The sequence below is a fragment of the Dreissena polymorpha genome, chromosome 2 (assembly GCF_020536995.1).
Source record: "Dreissena polymorpha isolate Duluth1 chromosome 2, UMN_Dpol_1.0, whole genome shotgun sequence".
Lineage (NCBI taxonomy): Eukaryota > Metazoa > Mollusca > Bivalvia > Myida > Dreissenidae > Dreissena > Dreissena polymorpha.
The window spans coordinates 40,773,032-40,798,696 of NC_068356.1; the positions used below are offsets into that span (position 1 = coordinate 40,773,032).

Below are 25,665 nucleotides of genomic sequence, written 5' to 3' on the forward strand. Positions count from 1 at the left end.
TAATAAATATTTATTATTAAAGCGTGTGTGTGTGTGTGTGTGTGTGTGTGTGTGTGTGTGTGTGTGTGTGAGTTTGTAAAACCTACCAACCGGGGAAAATCGTATGAATACACACCAACAAACCGGGGAACACCTACCAACCGGGGAATTCCCCGGTTGGTTTTAGGCGAAAATCTCTAATCTACGTGAATGAAATACCAAACTGTCAATTTAAATTAGAAATCCAACGCCTTCCCCGATTAGCGGGTTTGTGGCATGCACAAAATATACACAAATCTTCACCATATTACAATCGAGTGTGTATCCAGGCTTATAACAGTTCCCCGGTTGCGCTGTTTAAAAATCATACACTCGGTATTTATATCATTTAGTGAAAGTCAGTTGGAAAAATGGAGTTTCGAGCGAACAAACGCATTAAACTAAGGTAAGTTTTTTAATTATGTTTATAATTTTTAATTACTATTAAAAAGCGCTTTTATGTAAACGTTAAAGTAATACTGGAAGACGAATTCTAAAGATCGATTTATATAAATATCATTTGATTACAAAGCTTGTTTTACGGTACATATTTCAAGAATATATTTTATAAATATACGTTAAACAAAGTAGAGCTCTAGGCAGTTTTTAGCTCGACTATATATATACAGTGGAGCTATCCTACTCACCCCGGCGTCGGCGTTAGCATGAGCGTTAGCGTGAGCGTTGGAATGTTAAAGTTTGCGTACCACCTCAAATATTGTCTATGTCCCTTGACATATTGCTTTTATATTTTGCATACTTCTTTACCAACATGACCCCAATCTATAAACAAGAGCAGACAACTGTAACAAGCATCTTGTAAGAATTATGGTCACTTTTTTCCACTTAAAATATGCATATTATTGATAAATCTTTGTGAAAGTTTACGTACCACCTCAAATATTTTCTATGTCCCTTGACATATTGCTTTTATATTTTGCATACTTCTTTACCAACATGACCCCAATCTATAAACAAGAGCAGACAACTGTAACAAGCATTTTGTAAGAATTATGTCCCCGTTTTTCCACTTAAAATATGCATATTATTGATAAATCTTTGTTAAAGTTTACGTACCACCTCAAATATTTTCTATGTCCCTTGACATTTTGCTTTTATATTTTGCGTACTTCTTTACCAACATGACCCCAATCTATAAACAAGAGCAGACTACTGTAAACAGCATTTTGTAAGAATTATGGCTCCTTAGTGATTTTGTTATTACTACACATGCCTAAATACATATTATGTATATCATGAAATTAATGTAATTTGTGTACAAGGAATTAATGTCAATGTGTTGTACTAAATGGTTTTATGAATAACGAACTTTTTAACTCTGACTAGATTATGTGTTATACCATTTTTTATTGTTGTTGTGAATAGGCAACACAATGACTACTAGATCTACGGACAGCCAGGAACCAGGACAAACAACATCCGTACACACGGAAGAAGTCGATGAGACGGTTTGTAATATTTCACTATGTCGAAGCTACTAAGGCGTATTTTCTGGTTTGGTTTAGTCTTCAGTGAAATAGGCGTAATTTTGCCTTAAATTATATTGTGCCAATATTTATTCCGGGTGATGCTAATTGGTATTTGGGCTTAACATAACACGTACGTCGATGATCATTATATTAACATGTTATGCGAATTTTAAAAGAATAAAATATTGTTTACCAGTTGTAGTGACTTTGAACTACTTGTCTTTCAAAATCTTCATATACACAAAGAATTTAGAATTTACACCTGTCAATGAAACTGGTGCGCATGTGTATTAACCACTGTAGTTTATAAACATCGACTTCATCATAATCACAAAAACGTTAATTATCGCTTATCCAAGAAGTGTAATATCATTAATTTTAATTTTCAGTGTAAGACTTATACGCTGCCAATTACTGTGTATGAAACTCTGAGACATTAAGAAATTTAACTTGCGTGTTACATATGGTCATTGGTTGATATTTCATCTTAACGACAAAAAAACAATAGCGTCTACTCGATATTTTGCTATACGATACATTCTGACATGAATAAGAAAAGATAGTTCATTTTACACCAACCACCGCACAATACATACATGATTTACCGTGAACCACAGTCCGTTCACCAGTTCTTTTTTCTTCCAACACATTTGTCCAGAGAAGTACAATACCTTTCATTTAACCGTGCATACATTTTGTCTTATTAGTATCTGTAAAAAAATATTCCTTGTATACTTTTTCGAACTTTGATAACATGTTTGGAACAACCTGGTATATGTTAAGACTTGCTACGTCGGTGTATTCAGCCAATCTTTAAACAAGCTTGATACGTTCAAGATAAATAATCAAAGATATGTTAAATTTGAAACCGTTTTGTTGAAATTGATCATTTAAATGCAACCTTTAAAAATGTTTTATGGGTGTTTTTCAGTTTGTTATTATGTCGACAAAACAAGCTATCAATCTGTTTCAAATCTTCCCCAATGACAGTGAACGGCAAAAAATAAAACATGTGATGTAAGATAAGCAAAAGTAAACTATTTTGGACGAAGGTGAATTAAACTTGTATTATACCATCGGTTGCAAACATTTACACAAAATTCTCATGTCACTTAGATTTTCTACATCTTAATAAAAAGCCACATGAGTGATGATATCAATTGAAAATGCTGCTACTAAAGAATTGCAATTTCAACTGATACTAAGTAACTTGGATGTATGAATCTTACTCTATTATTGTCTCATTGAATTGTGTTGCAGAGTACCGAAACTAAAGAACATAGCGACACTGCACACGAGTACAATTCACAAGATGCAGCAGAAAATATGTTGAACAGTGAATCATCGGATATCGATGTACGTAAACTTATAACGATTTTGTGATTGCAATACAGTACACACATTTAAACATTTTATCTAAGATTATATATAGTTCCGATTTTTTTCAAGCTCTAGTATCGAACTGTAATTAAGACATGCATTCTGGTAAGTGTTATGTTACACTTACACATTTTTATGGATGTAGTTCACCAACAACAAATTATGATGTTGTGATATTTTCATATTTTTATATGATCTCACACACAGGAAAACAACTTTATTTTACAGGATAGTGACAATGACAAAGACTATATTCCGGAAGAAGGCGATGCATCGTCAGATGAGTCGATAGTTGTCGAAATCATACCAAACATTCAAAGATTTCAAAAGAAGACAGCGTCAACACTACCTCCTGTTGAATCCTTGCAATCTCGTGAACGTGACGAATCATCCGCAGAGGCACACAAAACCAACATCACCATCGCTCAAACAAATAACAGTGAATACAGACATTACGATAAGAGATTTTATTGCATGTTTTGCGAAAAGGCTCAAATAAAACTAAAAAAAACATTTGCTTTTGCAGCATAAAGATGGGCAAGATGTGAAAGATCTATTAAATACGGAAAATTCAGCAGAAAATAAAAAAATGTATGAAAAAATAAGGAACGTAGGGAACCATCTCCATAATGTTAAAGTATTGCGAGATGGCCAAGGACAGCTGTTTGTGTCATACAGACAAAGTCACAATCAACGCGTAGCTGCAGACGAGTATGGACCTTGTCCTTACTGTTACGGGTATTACCCGAAGAAAATCCTGTGGAGGCACACTCAAAAATGTAAGTTTACAATGCGGCGGGATCAAGAAAACGACTCGCTTTAGAGAGCAGCCTGCTATTACCAAAATCAAAAGAAGGAAGCACTATTTTAAGACGAGTAATCGAGTCCATGAGAAACGACGAAATAAGTCGCAAAGTCAAAAGTGATAATACAATCCTTGCATTCGGTGAAAAACTCTGTACAAAAAAGGGCCATGATGAAAAGCAACACAATTATATTAGACAGAAGTTAAGAGAAGTTGGTAGATTGCTGAAAGACATGCGATCTTGTCCAGGCAATGTTGAAAAGTCTTTGGAGAATTTCATGTATCCAGATGCTTTCAAATTTATTACACAATCTTGCAAAAACGTTGCAGGCTTCGACGGTAACACCAATACTTATGCTACACCATCATTAGCCTTAAAGATTGGCACAACGCTTCAGAAATGTCTAAAAATTCTAATTTCGAAAGGAATCGAAACAAACAACCAGGATCTGCAAACAAGGGCTGAGGAGCTTTCCAAACTATTTGAAATTAATTGGACGGATGACGTGTCTTCCAATGCCTTAAGAACACTTCATGAGGCTAAGCAGAACAGTCAGAAAGAACTGTTGCCATTGGCAAATGATGTCAAAGTAATGTCTGAATACTTACGACATGAAGCAGAAACACATGCAAATACCTTACAAGAATCAGCAAGTGATTGCGAGAAAAGGCAAGCATGGCATAAGTTGTCTGAAATCTGCTTGTGTTTAATCGAAACGATCAGACGATGTGTCAAAAATGACAGTCGAAGAATATTCAAAAAACAAATTGACAAATGACGATGGAGAATTAGATTGATGTTTAACAAAACTGGAAAAAACCTGTGCCGTTATTTTTACCGTACAGAGATTATTGCAAAACGAGGTCGAATAGCTGCAGTACTGTTTCCAAGACAGGTGAAAGAAAATATCGACCTGCTCATACGCAGCAGAAATTCTCTAACAAACTGTTTAAATAGTAAATATCTTTTCCCAACAAAATCTGCATCATCGCATATTCGTGGGACAGATGTATTACGTTCAATTGCAATTGACTGTGGAGCTGAACATCCGAAAAGGCTTCGTTCTACAAAGTTAAGGAAACATATTGCCACAATGACTAGGCTTTTTAACTTGTCTGAAAATGAAATAGACATTCTAGCTAAATTTCTTGGTCACGACATTCGGGTACATAGAGAATTCTACAGATAACCAGATGGAACTATGCAGGTTGCCAAAGTCAGCAAGCTGCTCATGATGATGGAAAATGGACAAATTACCAGAAATTCTGTCAATTCGCTAGACGATATTGATGTGGACGACGAATGTATTGTAGGTATGTCGCATTTTTAGTGTTATATTCATACAGTAAACTTAATGTTATTAATGGGCTCATTACCGAACTTGATTACCTAAAGTGATAAAAAGAATTACAAACATTTTCTGAAATATACTTGTGTTATGCAAGGCAATTCTTTTTTATCGGAGACGACCAGGTAAGGCGGAATTTAAAGTCTACACTCATTTTGTGCTCAGTAAGGTTTACATTGGCTACTTCTAATTTTTCAATTTCAATGCACTAACTGCATATTTATTTGGTGTGCTTCGGTTGTTTCCATCATTGTTATATTATAAACTATATATAATTTTTGATCTTGTGATTTACACGACAGATGAACAATATTCTTCTGAATTATCAGAAAATGAAAATACTGAAGACCTTGAAACTCTGCTTCCCAGCACCAGTCAACCAAAAATAACAGACAAAGGTATGCATACACATGTGAATGCATTTAAGTTATGTATCTCCAAGTTTCTTATGTTTCTTAGAACATGATTTGCTTACATGTAATTGTTTGATTCATTAGGCAAAATAATGTTTCCAAATTTGTCGTGTGACATCGATGTCATTATCAGGTGCCGTAAGTACCTGGACGCTTTTGTCGTAATTTTGCTATGAAAAATTGTACTGAAGTATATATATTTAATATGGATATCTTACACATGGCAGTTAGCGACGTCATATGGTGTTTTATTATCCATGTACAGAAAAGGGTACTTCAAATACCAGGAGAACAAAACAAGCAGCCAAAAAGCAACGGAGTGAAGACGAAAACAGGAGCTGTTCACAGACACTTAGATCGTTTTTTGATAATTGGTAAATTACCAGGGAAAAAATCATTACTTGCATGTATTGAAAGTGAGAATGACCTTCACAACAGAAGTTGGAAAAATGTCAAAGACTTTTGCATAAATTTAATTGAAACAAAAAAGCGACGGGGACTTTTAACTTAAAAAAATATAACACATATAATGCACGTTTAGGAGAATACGTTAAAGGATGAAGTTGCCACATGTGTTTTGTGTGTTTTCTTGTTCTATATACTCTTTTCGAAAACGATATATGTGTGCTTATTGTATTTGAATGTTTTATTAATACGGTTCAGTCAAAAACGATATTTGTTCATAATCATATCGCCGAACAAATTAGGATTGGTATATAGTTCGGCCAAAGAGTGTTTCTTTGTACTTTCTATTACGAGTTTCTACGAGTTACTCACTATACAAGTTATTTTTTACCCCAAACTTGGTGAATATGAATGAATATAGCAAACATGATAACAAATCAATCTAGAAGGCTAAACGTTCAGAGAAGGCACAAAAAAATTCAGTCGGATAAATGGAAACAAACATTTTGTTCAAGCATAACAAACAAACACTTTTAGATATAATAAGATAAATGTAAATAACATAAAAAAACTACTGCTAAACTACTGCTACAATGTGAAGAATACAAATGAATATTTTGTCAATTTTACAAAATTTGTTTTGAATGACAGGTGTCTGACTTGCAGTTGAGTACTTAATAGTTATTTTAAAGTAAAAATTTACCAATATGTAAATTATTGCGTAAATATCGCACTAGAATTGATTAAATAGTTGTTAAATATTACAATAATTTCCTACACAGACTTTTGTGCATTTGTTTTGCGTGTAGATATTCACATTAACTATCAATTCACATATTTGCTTTGTGTATATAATTGGTATGTTTATTTTCAGAATTGAGTCACACTGTTATAATTTCCCTGTTGGTACATATTATTTTTAAGTTGGCACCAACAAGGGTCTAACAATTGATTCACATGTGCTATCCCCAGTAAGTATATATACTATAATGTAAGTGATGCAAAATAATATTAAACTACGTGTTTGATAAGTGTTTGCTTTGGTACATATTTAATTATTAGTGTTTTTATAAAATGATAATGCTGTCAAAGTCAGCGATGATTATACGTGTATAACAACATTAATTATAACTTTTATATTGTTTTCAACAAATAATATATGGTTGACACATCGGCATAAATTTTCAGTGCTTAAAATACACTCTTTCTTTTATATTTTATGCAAAAATTAGGTACATAAGTTGGTTTACATAAAGGTAGTTTGAACAAAGTACGTGAATTCAAATCTTGAAAAAGGTGTTTGGTTTGCAAGGGAAAACTAAGCGATTGCCAGTGACTATTTTCCTTAAAATATAATCTGTTATTTCGACAGGTAGAATTTAATGTAAGTTCATTATTAACGTTAACCCGTTTTTGGCATTCTCTACTCAAACAAGTGCATACATAATGTATTTTTTTAATACAGCACATGTGTAATGGTATCACAGTTGTAGAATTGGAATTCATATATTATAACAATAAATACTGATCATTATTCAGATTGACCTACCGCCGTAGACTAAGTCACTGGCGCATCAAAATGCATTGTTATCAAGTCGTTTTGCTAGTTTACTAAACTATTTTGTTTCTCAGGCCTCGCCACATACGTTGTGAAACGTTCATGATTGTTTAAAGTTACATATTTTATTATTTTTGAAAATGCAATAAATGTATTTAAGACAATTTAAGTGAAGTGGAAGTTGCCCTGCGTGTGAATGAATTTTCTGATGTTTACCTGTTTCAGGGGATTAAATGCATGAGTTATTTTATAATGTCAGAGTAAGGACAAAGTAAATTTACACTACTCAATCTACATGCTTATGGGCAGTTCTACTTTTAGGATAAAAAACTTCATAGTACGTGAACATCGTGAATATTTTTTTCTGATGGAAAAAAGGAATTAAACAAATAAGCCGCCTCCCCCTCTCCTTCATTCGGTTTGACAAATAGCGTGGCCTAAAACAAAAACATTATTTTTTAGTTTTAAGAACGAATTGTATTCATTTGTTGATTAATTCACCATGATTGATATGGTATAATGCAGCACTTGCATGTTTGTAGTCGGCTTATAGCTAATAAAGTCATAAATGTATTGTTTGATTTGCGTTATGTCTCGTATGCTTATATTGATGTGAATAATATTTGAGTCAATCAAATGAGGCATTTTTGCAGAACTTATATAAGGTCATATAATAAACATATTTAATTAAAATATTGTTTCATACATATTCTATTCAATTTTTGTACTAACTTAAATATTATCCATGAACGTGCACGCCATTGTCCTATCAACAACGGTACCATGATTACACACAATTACCCCTGTTGGTAAACGCAAGTTCCCCGTTGGACATTATTGAAGTTCCACAGGGATAGCGCGCTTAAGTTCCTCTCTTGGTTAACACAATTCCCCTGTTGGCACACATTAAAGTTCCACGGTTGGTACGCACATAGTACCCCTGTTGGTATACACCGTTCCCCAGTTGGAACACATTGAAGTGCCACAGTTGGAACGCACTAAGTTCCCCTGTTGGTATACACCATTCCCCTGTTGGTACACATTGAAGTTCCATAGTTGGTACGCACTAAGTACCCCTGTTGGTATACACCATTCCCCAGTTGGCACACATCGCAGTTCCTCATTTGGTACGCACATAATTCCCCGGTGTGCATGTAAAATTTTCTTTGATTTATTACCCTATTTATCATAATTGTTATGTCAAAATCGTATTTTAGGTTCGAAACTTGTCTGTTTTTTATCACTTTCAGCTTTCTAGAATATGTGGAAATGGTGGTCCCCGGTTTGTAGGTTTAGAACACATTTCCCCGGTTGGAAGGTTTTACCAATATGTGTGTGTGTGTGTGTGTGTGTGTGTGTGTGTGTGTGTGTGCAGAAATAGTGTGATATAAACCGGTGTGTGTGTGTGTGTGTGTGTGTGTGTGTGTGTGTGTGTGTGTGTGTGTGTGTGTGTGTGTGTGTGTGTGTGTGTGTGTGTGTGTGTGTGTGTGTGTGTGTGTGTGTGCAGAAATAGTGTGATATAAACCGTGTGTGTGTGTGTGTGTGTGTGTGTGTGTGTGTGTGTGTGTGTGTGTGTGTTTGTAAATGGTGGAAACCCACTACCGGTCTATCGTTACACACCAAACAACCCACTACATATTGGCAACCCACTACACAAAACCTGGTAGTGACTTTGACATTTTGCTTTTTTGGGCTAAATTTGACATTAACTTTTTAAAAAATGTATTTTTACCATGGAATTGACTTGGCGGTTTTTATTCGCGATTGTGTGTTGCCGTACACTCTTGCGCGATGTTGCCATTTTTATGTCTCACACATTTTGCTCCAGTAATTGTGCGCATGCGCGCGTTTTCCAAAATGTCCTCCAAGACCGTGATTCAGATGGGAAATACAATTTAAGGTATTTGTATGCTGAATACATTAATTTTAAATGCGATATTAGGCGGTTAAATAATAAATGTTCTTCTTGTATGAAATAAAGCGCACGTTGTCGGTTAAACTGCTTATTTTCGTATATAAACAGATACGATTTTACTAACAAATGTCATTCGTCCTTGCTTGTATCAAAATAAACATTTTCAAAGCTAACCTTTTACAAGTTTTAGGTGATGTGGAAATTAACTCAATGGCAACGTTATTGGAAACAGAAAAAGTATTCAATTTTCATTAGTATTTGCGAAATACGATTTCATTGATTGTTGTTTTGTGAATCATAATCGGTAACTGGTCAGTTCGTACCTATTCTAAGCTCGTACCCTACAGCATTGTACATTGTACAGATGCTGAACAAATTTGTTGCAGGCCTAAAAAGCTAAATGTTTTGTGCAATAGGTAACTTAAATTTTTTCCGTCAGGTTCTTCTTCCATGTGATGACATCATGTCTGCAATGAGACCTCAAAGAAAGAATTTCAAGAACTTTAGGCGATAAGTGGGACAGATCTGTTTCTAAAACAGGATGAAGAAAAAGGTATGTGCATCAATGAAGGGAAGCATTTAATTGTATGCTGATTCATCATATAGACAAGTTGATCGTTATATAGACGAGTTGATTGTTATTGCTTACAATCTGTATTTTTCTTGCATGCGCAGTTACTGGTTGGGCTATGGCAAAAGCGCTGATTACTGATAGCCTCAGGGTACCAATTCTCGAATTTTTTACCGATTTTATTTAATTTGTCAAACTGTTTCAAGTTTTAAGCTGATATTTCATGTAAAAGACTTCTCTTTCTGAACCTATAAAATGTTAAGAAAACAAGTATTAATAACTCGACCTTACCGTTGGTCAAATGAAGTTGGTTATGTTTACATTTTGCAACCGATTCGGAACCAATTATCGAACGCTCACTCATGCAAGCCATCAGACATTTGCAACACACATAAACTGGTAAAATAAATTCATTTACATTGCAACTGACGTGGATAATCATTACAAATATATTTTGTTCATTTAATCAAAAGATTAATACTAATTGATACTTTGGACAAACATTTTCCTTTTTTGACTTCTCTAACTACTGCTTGTAGAGCACAGACTGAGCATTTATTTGAATTTTTTCGTGTCATTTGTCTAAATGAGAGAGAGAAAATTAAATCTAAATAGATGTACTATATTTATCAGTATAATGATTCTCAATAAATGTTGTTGAATGGTACCGAGTTATAAATGTGGTTGAATGGTACCGAGTTACGAGTTGGCTTCAGTACGAATTGATCATAAAACAACTTAGTTGATTGCAACCTAAGCCTTTAAAATAATATTGTACTCACCGAGTTACAAGAGAAGTTCCGCAAACAATCCTCCACAGCTGGACAGAGTGATGCCGAGAATAATCAGGAATTCTGGGTGATTTAGTTGTCTTTACAACTTCAGCTTGTAGCATTTTCGTGTTAAATATTAAACTTTTACTTGGTTCAATGAATCTTTGTCTGCAGTTGTGTTTATAAGAGGCTGTCAAAATGGAAGTTTGCAAATAGAATGTATTCATATTGGACTTACTTAAATAGGACCCGATTTCAAATTAGATAGATAGATAGATTTATTTCGGAGATAGCATACATACTCACAATGCATCGAAACAACATGTACATAAAACAATATGAAGTAAAAACAATCATAATTGAAAAGTACATGCATAGAATGCACTATGGCATGCACACTAACGCCAAGGATTACACAAAAAAGAGTAATATCCCTTATTTCCATTGTGGTCCTTGAAATTCAACTATTCCACCGTGTGTAAATTTTATAATTTATAAAAATCGTTCGATAATTGGTTCCGTTCGAGAATCGGTACCCTGAGGCTATGGAAAATATATGCAGTAAGTCATGTTTTTATCAGAAAATGAGAAAGAACTTCTAAAATGAATACTTTAACACAATAAATGAATTTAAGAACTATATGACACCACACCAACATCGGCTTTGGAATAATTGTATTGTTATTTTTTGTAATAATAAGCCTACATTTGTAAATGATTGAGGTTCACCGTCCATTGGTCTTCAACTTGGAAGCTCTGTCAAATGTTTTGTGACAGAAATAAAAGTATTTTATTGGGAAAAAAAGTTATAATCTTTTTGAATTAATATTGGAGCAGTTGTTGGAATCATTTTAATGAATTAACCTCGTTAGTTCTGTATGTATTTGTAATACACAAATGTAGGTGGTAAATTGGAGAGTAAAATGAACCTACAAATGATTCATAATATCAATTTAAAATAATTACATCAATATAAAACTATTTTATCCTTCAATGGACAAATACATAAATAAAAAGGTATATATATTGTGTTTTTGTTCATTGTAGTACGCATATATACATATTTAGCAATGATTTCATAATTTATTCGATCAAAATATATGCCACTGATGTACGATGAGCTTTCAATGTTTGTATTAAGGATAAATAGTTTTTGATCTAATTCATTATTAAACATTGTTCACCACATAATGACATTTTGATACTAAAATAATCGTAATATAACATGCTTACAAGGTCATCCCTTTAAAAAAAAATAGAAAGATACAGGTTATCTATACTATACAAGTGATGATGGGGATGATTATGGTGATGATGCAGTTGATAATGATTAAAAGTGCGAGCATTCGCTGATTGCATTCAAACATTTATGTTTACTGAACCACCATTTTATTGGATTAGTATTATAAAAATTTTATTTATATGCAACAATTTATTGTCTATTGTTTCTTCTATATTATAAAATGTATTTATTAAGATGAAGAAAGAGATAAAAAATGACACAACTGCATGCTTTTTTTAAGGTTCAAGATGAAAGCATTATTAATCTTGTTTAATTACTGGACAGACATTCGCCACCTGTTGGGGGCGGGCACTTTGGGTCACTAAAGTTTATGACACCCGTGTTAATAGTAAGTATATGTCAAACAAAGGGCCAATTATACCACGGTTTACATGTTGAAATCACGAGTGTCGACGCTTGTGAACACATGCAAATTATTTTAAAGTAGACAGCCACTTTCCATTTGTGCTTTTAAATTTTGTCCAGACTTGGTAAGGTTTCAATATTCAATTTATCGTAAAAATCAAAGAATGCAATCTAATAAGAAATGTTTTTTATACATGTTGGATTAATTGCTTAGTCCATTTAGTTTATTTTAGAACCATATATATGCTGAAACAACTTTAAATGATAAACCAATGATAATCAAACGGTGTTAACTTGTTTGTACAAGTAGTTGTCACCTAAATATTGTTTGTGTATATTTATGTTGAACAAGTTGATTTCATAACTTCAAATGCTTTATTAGCGAAAACAAAAATACAATCTTACGTTTTTTATTAAAGTTATTTATTATAAATAATTATTAATATAATTGAGTTTCACTGTGTTTTGATGAGTTAAATAATTGCGGAAATTACAGTTATTTTCAACATAATCTATAGATCAGCGTAAAGCCAACTGCCTTTTTCCCACTAGTGGGCGTAGTCAGAAAATAGCAGGTGCGCGTAACGTCATTCTTCAAATTGTCTATAATAGCACATTAGAGCGTAGGCTACTTTGCTCCATATTTTCTTGCACAGTCCAGCATTTATGTTATACTAATACGAATATTTTCCATATAGGAAACAGTAATTTATAGAAACGTGATATAATGATGAATTGTTTCACCCAAACTTTATAAACTTTCCAGAAATGATATTGTTTGCTCTACACTATTTTACCTAGTACTGAATATGGATGTTTTGTGGGTGGAATCAATAGTTCGCTTTTGCAAGAGTGTTATTTAGGTTGAATTGATTAAAAAAGATATGATGCTGTATACAATTGAGCGCTTTTTAATATTAATATAAAATGATGACAATGGAATGCAAGTGGTAATAAAGTTTAACTTTGAAGAACCAAATGAATTGATATTAAATGTTGTTATATATTAGACCTATTTAATTTATCATTTTGCCTGTTCTTTATTGTACATGATTCTGATACAGTGCAATGTCTTGCAAGGACCTGTCTTGTGTAATTTGTTATAGCAACTATCTCTAAAATTAACACTTATGCCAAACATAAATACTTGTATGTTTCTAAACAACACTTTACAGGCGGACTATGTTGACGATCTACTTTCTGCAAAATTGGCTCATATGAAGAATCGGCTTACATTCAAATGTTTCCGATCAATTCATGTTCGTAGGCATAGTCAAAATAATTAAAATAAAAAATAATAAAAATAAATTGATTTCAAGTTAATTTCAGTTTTTCTTGTTTAATCTTTGCTTATACATAAAATTAGTATTAGTAAAATAAACAAAGGTAAAACTTTAGCTGCCCCAGCACCAGAACATTCCCATCATCAACCGCGCCTACTTGAATTACGATAGCTCCTTAAAAGAAGTGTGAGAATTATATTAGAATATAACTTTTTGTATACATTTTGAGAAAAAAAACAACATAACACACAAATTGTATTTATCTGTTACTCTCAATTATAGAACTACTTTGAACAAAAATATTATAGCAGTTCTCTGTCTGCAGGCCCTTATGTTTTGCTAAAATCAGTTAGTTAACAGGTCTACACAATATATTTCTAAATGAAATACAAAAATAAGTATAATATAATTAATAATATTAATAAACACACATGATAATATTAATTACACACATGGCAAGATTAAAGTTCTAACCAAAAATCAATTAGGCATTCCTGGTATTAATTTCGTCAAGTCCTTCGTATAATCCTATGTATAGAGAAACAAGTTATTTATAACCGACCAATGACGTTAAACAATGCAACTTTCAATTGACACAGTGCCATACGGTACAATCGGAATGGAACAATGATAGTGTTTTTAGATCTGGAATAGCATTACTTGTAAGTTTTTATTAACTTTATTGTAATGCAACTAGTAAAATAATGTTTATATTTTATATTAAGTAACTCTTGCATGATCATCTGCACTGTTTGCAGCCGTTAAAGCTTCCTACTTTTCTTAACTTGTTGAAACGATGCTATTGTAAATGGACGTTCAACAATATGAGGTCGATATATATTTATAGGAGTAGTTTGTAAGCTGTAGTGACTTGCATAGTTTGTTTGCCAACGTAGTAACTAACTTAATTTGTATGACAGTGTAGTGACTTGCCTAGTGTGTATTCCAATTACATGACATGCCTAGTGTGTCTGCCGCTGTAGTGACTTGCATAGTTTTTATGCAAATGTTATAACTTATTAAGTCCATAGTTTGTATGCCAGCGTAGTGACGTTCCTAGCGTGTATGCAAATTTCATGACTTAGTTACATAGTGTGTGTGCCACTGTAGTGACTTGCATATTTTGTATGCCAATGAAGTAACTAGAGGGAGCAGTGGTCTAATGGTAGGACGCTGGCTTAGGGATCGAGATGTCCCGGGTTCGAATCCCGCCCTGACCACTGAAATTTCCTTGAGCAAGAAATTTATCCCACATCTGCTCCTCTCCACCCAGGTGTATAAATGGGTACCTGTGAGGGAAATAAGCCAATGTGCAGTGGCTGCATACTGCGCCAAGATGTTAACGGACGACTTATGACCCAGTGATCAGGGCAAAAATGTAAAGCGCCTTTGAACGCACATATCGAGTATGAAAATGGCGCAATATAAATGTGGTATAAACAAAAGTGACTGGCTTAGTTTGTATGCCAGTGTAGTGACTCGCCTAGTGTGTATGCCAATTTCATGACTAACATAGTGTGTAAGCCACTTTAGGGACTTGCATAGTTTGTATGCCAATGAAGTAACTAGCTTAGTTTGTATGCCAGTGTAGTGACTCACCTAGTGTTTTTTCATGACTTACATAGTGTGTGTGCCACTGTAGTTACTCGCCTAGTTTGTATGCCAATTTCATGACTTACATAGTGTATGTGCCACTGTAGTGACTTGCATAGTGTGTATGCCAATGTGCATGTAGTAACTTCCATAGTTTTATGCCAGTTTAGTGACTCACCTAGTGTGTATGCCAATTTCATGACTTACATAGTGTATGTGCCACTGTAGTGACTTGCATATAAATATAAAATATTTATAAAATTTTATATACTATATGGTTAAATATGTATAATATTGATTAACTTTTACAAATCTTTTATTGTTTATTTCTCTTTCAATTAGGTTTGATGAAACTACAGAAGATGGCAGTTTTGGAAGGCTTGTAAATGACTCCACACACCCCAATTGCAAAGTGCAGTGCTTTGAGGAGGAGGGTCTACCAAGCTTGTATGTTGTTGCCCTCCGTGACATTCTGCCACTGGACAGACGCTACAGGTGACTGTGCCAGTGTCATCTCTCGTGCAGAGAAGAAGTTGTGTATAATTATGGTGCAGGACCATATCCATGGAGGAAAAAGGTACTTATTAATAAAGAAATGTTTCCTCTAAATGGCCCTTTTTACACCCCCACTACTAGATGATCCGTCTGTCCCAAAATTGGCTGTCCTCTAACTTCCTGATGAATTGCCTGAGGCCTGTTTCTACTGCCTTCATGGGTCCGATAGTCGGACCCTTTCCCAATGCCAAATATGCCTAGTTTTTCTCAATTCGTACCCCAAAATTCCCAATTTAAAAAAAAAACCTGTTATTTTTTAGCTCATCTATGCTATTATGACCTGTCTTTTTCCGTCTAGGGGGGTCGTGTGTCAACATTTTTACTTAAATGACATCTCCTACTAAATCGATGGGCCAGTCTTGATGTAAATTGCCAAGAGTGAAAGTTTTTCAAAGAATTGCATGCCAACCGAAAGGAAAAAAAATCTCTCTAAAACTGCAAGGTTTAAGACTTTAATAGATATTTGGCATGAAGCATCGTCTGTTGGAACTCTACCAAGATTGTTTGAAGTACATTGTAACGCCCATTTATCGCAGACCGGTAATGCGGCCTACTATGGCATGCAATGAAGCATGAAAACAGTCGATTAGTGACAGTGTTGTTTGCACACAGCCGGGGTTGTTTTTAATATTTAAGAAATAACTAATTAGTGTCCCTGCATAGGTTATAATGGCAGTTTACTGTACTATAAGTCGTTAAATTTCGCAACTGGTCATTCTGTCTCTGTACACGAAATACATCGCAAAAATGGATACGCATAATACTGTCACACGCAAACATAAACAATTCTCGATTACTGAGAAGATCGAGATAATAGACACGAACTGAAGAAGATGGCAACAGATTTCCATTGGTCATTCCATACTGTTTGATAGGAAAGTATGTGTACATAACATTATTTCATTTATTTTGGCAGTCATTTTAAGGATCATCTCATGCTATTGAATTACAGCAATAGATATACCCTGTTGAAGGTTTTATAGAGATGCCACTTAAGCAAACCTTTATACATAAAATATTGATTATCTAAAACTGAACTAACTACAATGCATTGCAGTTATAATGTGATCAAAGTCTTCTAGTCATTTTGTGAGAAGGAAATTTAAGTTGTTGTGTCATATTTGCTGCTATGTTTCATATACTGATACAGTGTGCGAAATTCAGATTTTAAAGTATTAGCCCAAATTCTTACATATATAAAAAGTAAAATTTCTTAGTAGCCCGACTATATAAATGTTTAAATTGTTCCCACTAGCCCGAATGGATTTTCACTAGCCAAAACCCTTCAGGCTAGTGCGAATTTCGCACACTGCTGATAGGTAGCAAACAAAGTTAAGTCATTAAAAGTTACAGTTTTATTTATACAGAGTTTTTTTATGCCTCTGACATCTTGATGCAGGACACATATAATGATTGTGTTGGCCATCAGTAAATCCGTCCATAGGATGGTCTAGCGCAGGGATTGACCTTTACTGTTGGGAGGGGACGGTCCACAGGACTGGCTACCCTCAAAGCCCACTTGTTTGATACTGAATATGCATGTACTGGTCCTGATAATCAAAAAACACCAATTTGCATTATCCCATAGTGCATACAATAGCATAAAAATCCAAATGATTATCAAAATTGAATTTTGGCAAATAATAAAGCACATATAAATATTTTCAATGTATAATATAACATATTTCGCTTAGAATATTATAAACCATTGTTGCTTAAATAAAGATCTAATATAGAATACTTTAACTTGACTTAAATTTGACACTATGGTTTTTTGTGTGCTGAGCAATCAATAAGCAATTAGAGCAATTTAAATATTTATCGATATTTGATAGGGCTTTCCATTTCTTTTTGTTTTGCAATAATTCCTAAAATGTGAAATCTTGACATGAATTTTGCTTACTTTGATTGTGTGTTTTTTAAAATAGGGTTACAATTTAAAACTGCCTTTTGTAGAAAAAATAATTGCTGAGTTGAAAAGTTGTTCATCAACTATTATTGCGTCTGGAGAAATACTAATGATATCCAATTTTAGTCAAATAATGGCCTAATGACGCATATAAGCCAACCTCACTTTGGCCTTGACATAGTTTGTACTTAAAATATTAGAAATGGGTCATCCTACACGAGCAATAAGCCTGTGTGGGCAGTGAGCACAGCATCTTGTTTTCAAGGAAAATAAAAATATGCCTAATGTGTATTTTGTGCTCTAATATATAAACTAAATAGTACATGTACAAACACATTACTGGGATTATACATATAAATTACAAAATAGCCTATGCCTTCCAACACAGCTTGTCAGGGCATAATATATAATAATACAGTAAATATATAAATGAAATGTCGCTATTTAATTTGAAACATGTTTTGAAATCCAAACAGTATTGTTATTTTTAAACTGCAGTTCGAAAAGCTGTGACGTTATAGTATCCAAGCCAGGCGTGAGACCAGTCCATTGCCTACTTGAAGTTTAAACAACGGAAAGGTAAGTATTTAAACCCTGTAGATTATTTTTCATGGCATTGTGTAATATGACGCATGTTGCATTTAGCTACAAAACTGTGTTTTTGAGCAAGCAATCAATTTTATTCGCTTACAACTCTTATAAAAAAAAAAATTAGATTGATATCAAAACTTAACAATTAGTCATGTTAAGCAGTTTGATCTGTAATAATTGACAAAATCCTGTCCGTATCAATCCTCGAGCCATATTTACTGTGTTGCAACAAATAAGAGCACAGCAAATATGAGTGCAAGAAAATCGGAAGCTGTCTTAATAAAGATAACTAACAATAAAGAGCTTGAAACTAGATTTTTAGCTCTTGTTACATTGTTCAGAAAGTCGATAATGTGAATGTAAAGAAATAGTTTTTCCTGTTCTAATTCATAGCGATAAAACCTGTAGGCATTTTTAAAAGACAGTGCTAGTAGCATTGTAAACATATCTGGTTTATTAAAGTATGTACATTTGATCTTTCCTATCAGTTATTTGCAAAATAATCAGATTAAAATGACAATAAAACTTGAAAGCAGACACGAAAGCATTGAATGACAAAAAAAGTGCTTCCATAAGCAATAAATAAACAAGTACTGATGTAGATTTCTTCCATCGTTTATTAGGGTTATGTACTTTAAACCAACTGTCAATTTAACTTGTATGTTCAGATGAAAACTAATCGTTGCTTTAAAACAAGCTTATTGTTCATTTGAAAGCAATGATTGTTCTGAACTTTTATTCAATTTTAAATTGAAATATGTTTATTTACTTTATTTGGTTAATTTTATTTATGTCACTGTATCTGATGAAAAACTCTACCCAATCTAAGGTAGCGTTCCCCTCTCATCATTCTGTTTATACAAGAAATGCAGTTATAAAGTAAGTACTCAATTCTAATTTGATAATCACTTTAAAAAAGATAATAAAATCACTGGCATAACACTTCCTGAAATACTAGATTATTGTTTGATACTAACTTAGTTTTAAGAATTAAGGGTTATACTAAATTGACCTAAAATGCTCTGTAGGTGTAGTATATGCTACTAGTAATTCTTATCTACTGGTTTCATTTACTGCCCTTTTGGGGGATCTTTCAACTTGCTTTCTTTATGAAATACATGAAATTACATTGTTATATTTGTCAATGCTTAAAGAAACATTACTACTCAAAATGAAGGAAAATTTTGTTCAATATTTCGTAAAATAAAGCTAAACAATTAAAAATCATTGTATCTTATGGAAATTGCCAAAATTTCAACGCCAGACGTGGTCTGATAAAATAGATGTTTGTAGATACAAAATGCGCGTTTTTATTCTTGTTTTACATATTTAATTCGATTTAATAACATGGAATTAATTGTGTCACAAATAAATAAAAACGAGCATTTTGTATCTACAAAATATATGTTATCATACCACATCCAGCATTGAAATTGTGGCTATTGCTATAAGGAACACTGATTTTTAAGGTGTTTACTTTATTTTACGAAATACTTTACAAAATTTTCATTGACTGTGAGCGTTATAGAGGCTTTAATTGGTGGCTCCCAAAGTGATAACCCATGACAATGCAGGCTCTAGTGGCTTGAGTGTTTGTACACACATGCAAGTCACTACACAGTACACACTATGCAAGCTAGTACACACTATGCAAGTCACTACACAGTACTCACTATGCAACAAGCCAGTACACACTATACAAGTCACTACACAGTACACACTATGCAAGCCATTACATACCATGCAAGTCACTACACAGTACTCACTATGCAAGCTATTACAGCATAATTAATTAATTTGACATGAGATCTATACAGTTTTCAAGCTCTTCATTAAGTTCATGAGTATAATTTGTATTTTTTATGTGTTTTAGTAATAAATTTTTTAATCTTCAGGACAAGTTTGCTTTATACACTGATGTCGGAGCTTGGAGAAATTCACTTGACTACATTACCCAGCTCAGGCAGTCTGCAATACTCAAAGAAGTGAGGACTCTGAGATAAATAATTTGTACGGATCATGGTGATAAAACAACATGCATCATAGATAGCTAAATCAGGGCTTTTTCCTTCTGTGAGAATGGGCGTTTTTCACAAATTTGAGAAATTGGCGACTCGAATTTCACAATTTCAAGAAGTTTGTGACTCAAATTTTCAAAACTTAAGAAAGTTCACGACTCATTATTTCACAATTTTGAACAGTTTTTGACTCATTTGTTCACAATTTTGAACTGTTCGCGACTCTTTTTTTCACAAAAGGAGGGTTGGGGCCAAGGCCGCTCCACAAAAATAGGAAAAAAAGCCCTGTGAATGAGTACTTTGTATTAAGTAGTGTGTTAATTTTTGAAGGCATTATGAATACTATTGTGTGAAAATCTGTCATAGCCTAGGACTATAATTACTATATTTAATAAAACTGGTCCAAGGAATTTTGACTATATACTTTTGGTAACAAAATCAAACATGTTACCACTGAGACAATCAAAAATTATAACTGAAAGCTATATTTTAAGGATATGTGAGTAATGATAATACATGTTTTGACATTATTGGAGTTTTCAGACATAAGTGGAATGTAGGGCACCTGTGTCATTTGAACATATTTCTGTTTGAATCTGTGACAATGTTTTGGATATTTGTCATTTTGTTATGTAGACAATTCTCTTTGAACATTGTGGCATGCGTAAAAAAGTTTTTTCTAATGTTTATAAGGTATTGAGCTTTTCAAAGAATGAATTTGTCTGTGCCATGTATATTGTTGGCTAAGGGATTAAATTTGTCTTTAAAGGGATCTTTTCACGCTTTGGTTAATTGACAAAATTGAAAAAAGTTGTTTCAGATCCGCAAATTTTCGTTTTAGTTATGATATTTGTGAGGAAACAGTAATACTGAACATTTACCATGGTCTAATATAGCCATTATATGCATCTTTTTACGATTTTAAAACCTAAAAATTATAAAGCGTTGCAACGCGAAACGATTGAATAATTTGGAGAGTTCTGTTTTTGTCGTTAAATTTTGTGAAACTACGAATATTGCTTATATAAGGTATAAAATACGTCAAGTATGTGTACTCGGCGGAATAGCTCAGTAGGCTAAAGCGTTTTTACTTCAGGACTCTGGCAGGACTCCAGGGGTCACTGGTTCGAAACCTGCTCCGGGCCATGTTCTTTTCCTTTTTTTAATTTTATTCTTGATTTTTTACTGGAGCTTTTACGATCCAATGTTTACATTTATCAATATGAAGCATTTAATGAATAAGTTAAAAAATGCCAAAATCTGTGAAAAGGCCCCTTTAAAGTGGGGCTCATAAAAACTTTTATCTGCAATATGTGCCAGTTATCCACTTAAATTGAACAGGATGGGTCACATATAACTACACCGCATTGCATTGCTGCGTGTCCCTATTTGAATGCTACACTGTCCTCAGTTTGACTTTTCACTGTCCTAATTAAATAAGATATTACTTTTTAACCAGGTTTTTAACCAGGTTTTCCGAAGGAAAAATTAACCAGGTTTTCCGAAGGAAAAAACTGGTTATTAGATTGGCGAATGCGGGCGGGCTGGCTGGCTGACGTGCTGGCTGGCTGGCGGGCGGGCGGAACAAGCTTGTCCGGGCCATAACTATGTCGTTCATTGTCAGATTTTAAAATCATTTGGCACATTTGTTCACCATCATTGGACGGTGTGTCGCGCGAAATAATTACGTCGATATCTCCAAGGTCAAGGTCACACTTTGAGTTCAAAGGTCAAAAATGGCCATAAATGAGCTTGTCCTGGCCATAACTATGTCATTCATTGTGAGATTTTAAAATCATTTGGCACATTTGTTCACCATCATGGGACGGCGTGTCGCACGAAAGAATCACGTCAATATCTCCAATGTCAAGGTCGCCACGACTAAAAATAGATTTTTTTTAAAAACAAACTTACAAAGGGGGTTAGTTTTGTTTGTTCATTTCAAAAGTTCAGTTTGAGTTTTCTCCCTTTATCAGATTTTTTTTTCACAATGAAAACCTGGTTTTGTGACAATTTTGTCCCTTGTTATAATAATATTATACAGTTCTTGATGACTGCAGTGTCCACGACTAAGATGTTGAACCAGATGGCCTACATCCAGAACTGATGCATGGAGTTCAAAACTACATGGATAAAGGTATTCTTTTCTGTAAAACCTTTTGAAAAAAAAGATTTCATGTACCTCAGGCTAGTTCAGTTTATAGGGAATTTGTCCATAAACCCCACATTCAAAGGTTAGATTCAAATAAAGAAGGAATTTATACATATGGAGGTGCAAAACAGCTTGGAGCAAGATATTCTTTGGTGTGAAACATGTTGAAAAAAAAAGGTTTACATATACATCCAGCTAGTTCTATTATTTTGGAACTGGTTGATCAACCTCACATGCACAAGTTGGATGACAGTGACAGTCACAATGTTTACATTTTAAAATTAATGTATGTGGCTCAATCTGTTTTCTTATGTCATGTTGTTACATGTACAGTGATGAGTCTGCATCGGTTACCTTCTAGGCAGCTACGTTCGATTCGGCTTAAGGTCACCATAGTTAGCCCAGACAGCCCTCCGGCACTTTGTCAGAGGACAGATCATCTGAGATGTGATTGAGAGTCATGAGGTAACCGCTGTGCAAATATTTGGCTCGGATCTGACAAACCGCAAAAAGTTTGCCTTTTAAAGAGTGTGGCATATCATTCCAACAAGGTACATTTTATAACAAAATGATTAAATACTTGTTATATATACATTTGTCACTGTGAGACCATTATTTAGTTTAGCTGTTCGTAATGTTATTATATTTTAATAAGAGTGAATTGAAACCTAAAATTTTTGTATTGTATTTTCACCTATATGGAACATGTGTTAGTAAATGTTTTTAATGTTTCTTATGATTCGAGACAAATAGTGTAAGCATTTTTTGTTTTGATAATATATTAATTGTAATGAGTTAAATATTTTAGAAAAATATGTACAGTACTATATGCGTAAATGCATATACTTCACATTTCTTATTTTATCCGAGGAAGAACTTGTCCAAAACACTCAAATGTTGAGTTTGTAAATATGTTTTGACATTTTTGGTGGTCAGTAGTTTTTTTAGATTCTCGTCTTGTAGTTAGTTCATGTACTGTAATAAGGTATTGATAAGAAAAGTTTATTGGTTTGGTTTAAAAATGTATGAAGCGTTTAGATGATTAATTACTTCAATGTATAACTGTCATAGACTTTATAACTGGCGATTTATTTTAAATAAAAATTAATGTTGGATTGATTGTGGCTTCAAGTCACAGAAGACATCTCAGATACAGATCATTCCTGGAGTTCAAACATCACATTAAATTATTTCATTTTTCATATGTTAATGTTTGGACTAACAATAGCAAATAAGCAAGCATATACACGTATATATATATCCAGTTCAAACTGTGTTTGATTTCAGTTATAAGTGCGGTGTAAAATATTCATATTGTATAAACCATAAACTTAAACATAACAATTACAGATGTGCATTGCCCCATCACCTTTGTCCAGCCACCTGGCAGATTCCCTGCGGAGTAGTTGTGTGCTAACTTCTCGGGTTCCATCACCAATGATGGCTTCCCCAAGGCTACAACTACATACAGAAGATGATAGTCAACATTCAGCTTGTGATGTAAGAAACGGGCATTCAGCCGGCGAATATAAACCAGCACACCTTAACTGCTTGGTAGGTATGTAGTTACGAGTACATGAAACTGTTTAGTTGTTGAAAATTAAAAATAGTTTTCCCTTGAATCATCAGTAGCAACATTAGCCAATGTAAATTTTGATGTATTCTTAATTAATTTATCATGGAAACTTTGAAAAGAACAATTTAAGTGTTAATATCTGTAACATTATTGTTAATTTTATTATTAAGCTAAATAATGTTTTTGTACATTACTCTTTCTTGAATAAATTTGGGATAAAATAATTCCACTTTCCAAGCACGTGTACTTTGTACACATGTACATGTATTTGACTTTATCTGTTTGTTTTACATTTTTATACTAGTTGATAATAGTAAATGTAGTTGACAGAAATAATTGTAAACAATATTGCTGTTACTGGAAAAATCCTTATAGTGTAAGCAAACACACCTTTCCATATGGAGAGGAAATCCAGGTTCAAATCCTGGTGGGGATCCCATATAAGCAGCAACTTACATAATGTGCATATAAATTATACAAATAATAGTATATGTTGTCATAGTGTGTGATATTTAATATTCATATTAAAATAGTTATTAATTTTTTGACATTTTCTCTATCACACACACACACATACGCAATATACGCTGGCAGTGACATATTATGTATTTTTACTTTATGTGATTTATCATTAGGACACCATCATTAGCTTTACGCTTCAAAAAAGGCCCATCACTTTCTCCTGGCAATTAATTATAATTATTACCCTTTTTTAATTTAAAAAGAAAAGGGTTTGTTTTCAACGAGTGTGCATCTTTTTTCAACTACAGAATCTGATGTTCATATCTTCAGTGTCTTATTATAAGGCAAATACTGAAATAAAATGAATATTTCATGCAGTTTTTGTGTCAGTTTTCATGTGCAGTGCTCATGGAAAGTGCAGGGAGAGGATCTTGCTGGAACAGGTGCTCACCCTTCAGTTGGCTCGATTGGTAGCGCCCAAGTCACTGCCAGCGCCCATGAAAAGGCCAGATGCCCTGGAGATGGGAACCACTGACACATGATCAGTTCCCCATCTAGAGCAGCACTAAAGGCGACCTCCATAAAGCCTACTTTCTGGAATACATCTGTGTGCAGAGCTTGTACATCAAGTTGAAGACTTACAATTCATCTCATTGACAGTGATACAACATTTAAACAAAACCGTTTTATGACTGAAAAATCTAAATAAAAACAAAATATGTTGTTGCCTTATACCAGTGTCATGGCACACTGGTCGCTTTACTATATGCTGCAATAAATTGATTCTTTTCAAGGATGAGGCTTTGTTGACTGCTTTAATAAATATATAATGTAAAATTACCTGCTCAACTATGAAATTATATGAATCAAATATTGTGTACAACTACTGCTTGCCTCATTAAAAAAACACAATATGAAGCTTCATTACTAAATGTGTCCGCAAAATTTTATTCCCGATTCTGATCAGTGACTCCTTTGTGTAGCTTATGTTTAACGACTGTTCAGTTTAGTTGCTTTTTTGACCAAGTTAGTTATTTATCAAATACAGTGTACTTTTCTAATCATTTTGCTCTATGTTGTATAAAGTTACTGTTCAAAATGAATCAGATATCTAAGATGAGTATTGTCTAATCTTTTTTAATTAAAATCACTTGTCATAAATATAACTTCCTGGGCTAGTTTTCAAAATTGCATATGTATT

At 33.5% G+C, this 25,665-nt stretch overlaps 2 long non-coding RNA genes across 4 annotated transcripts; both read left to right on the forward strand.

The window, feature by feature from the left end:
• Positions 1–42: 42 nt before the first annotated feature.
• Positions 43–7,833, forward strand: LOC127866731 (uncharacterized). Its single transcript, XR_008043086.1, has 6 exons — positions 43–424; positions 1,405–1,487; positions 2,769–2,864; positions 3,117–5,007; positions 5,345–5,440; positions 5,721–7,833. It is a non-coding gene; the product is annotated as an uncharacterized LOC127866731 (long non-coding RNA).
• Positions 7,834–9,158: 1,325 nt separating this feature from the next.
• LOC127866727 (uncharacterized) lies at positions 9,159–25,260 on the forward strand. Of its 3 annotated transcripts, none has more exons than XR_008043080.1 (9): positions 9,159–9,318; positions 9,773–9,886; positions 15,544–15,778; positions 18,164–18,244; positions 20,152–20,241; positions 22,335–22,411; positions 22,788–22,977; positions 23,777–23,984; positions 24,855–25,260. It is a non-coding gene; the product is annotated as an uncharacterized LOC127866727 (long non-coding RNA). The 3 variants fall into 3 exon arrangements; XR_008043079.1 differs by having other exon boundaries at positions 23,777–23,980; XR_008043081.1 differs by having other exon boundaries at positions 22,788–22,891; positions 23,777–23,980.
• The last annotated feature ends 405 nt before the right edge of the window (positions 25,261–25,665 follow it).